Source organism: Frankliniella occidentalis, unplaced genomic scaffold, assembly GCF_000697945.3.
Source record: "Frankliniella occidentalis isolate FOCC.00 unplaced genomic scaffold, Focc_3.1 Scaffold101, whole genome shotgun sequence".
Taxonomy (NCBI): domain Eukaryota; kingdom Metazoa; phylum Arthropoda; class Insecta; order Thysanoptera; family Thripidae; genus Frankliniella; species Frankliniella occidentalis.
In genome coordinates this window covers 914,307-915,204 of record NW_026267230.1, presented here as the reverse complement: position 1 = coordinate 915,204, position 898 = coordinate 914,307, and positions in this window count along the sequence as shown.

Here is an 898-nt window from a genome sequence, read left to right as displayed (position 1 = left end):
CGGCCCCGCCTAGGCGAGGCGCTGCCCGCGCTGGCCGCCGCGCCGCCGCCGCGCCTCGCCTATCAGCCGTGACAATAGAAAAGCCGCGAGGAGCGGTTGGGAAGGAAACCCAGCGGGGTCAGGTAGGATCACCGGTCGGGTCGCGCTCGGGCCCACTTCGGGCTGCCTGCCTCCAGCTGACCGAAGCGAGCCGGCCAATCACAGAAGAGCGGCGCGCGCCCGCCGATTGTCGCCCCTCTCCTTTTAGCCTCTCTAGTAGGATTGGAGCCCGCCGACGGAGCCCCGTTCTCTCCCTTGGGTTCTCCCTGAAGTGGGCGACGGGGCGCTTGGGGAAACTGAGGGGCAGGTCTGAGGCCCGGTTTCACAACGCGCTTACTGCCATTTAAGGGTCACTTATAGGTAAAATTACTTTAGTTATCTCACTAAGTTATTATAAACTTGTACATGTGTAAATGTATAAATGAAATTTGAAATACAGTTGTTTGAAAAGTCAAGTGCCACTTCACTTAAGTGCACTTAGTGGGTGGTAAAATCGGCCCTTGTGGAGTTGCTAGGGGCCTCCGGCACTCTGTCTGCACCCCCCCCCCCCTTGTTCGTGTCGATTTTCAGACAGCCCCCGAGTGGCGACTGGATTCTCGATCCTCTTGTCGCACTCGTGGGGCACGGCCACTGGGTGAGAGCGAACTACGACCGTCTACGACCGAACGCTCTGCGGTATCAGTCGACAAGCGGACACGTTGGTGTCAGCCCAGTCGGGGAAGAAGGAAATGCTCATCCAGCCTCGAGAAAAACTCCCCCGCGAAAATTAAAATATAATCTTTACCTCCCCGCTGTTAGTGTTGCGGTGTCTCGTTGAGGGCCCTCATCACGGTACGTACTCCACATCGTGTCGTGCGCG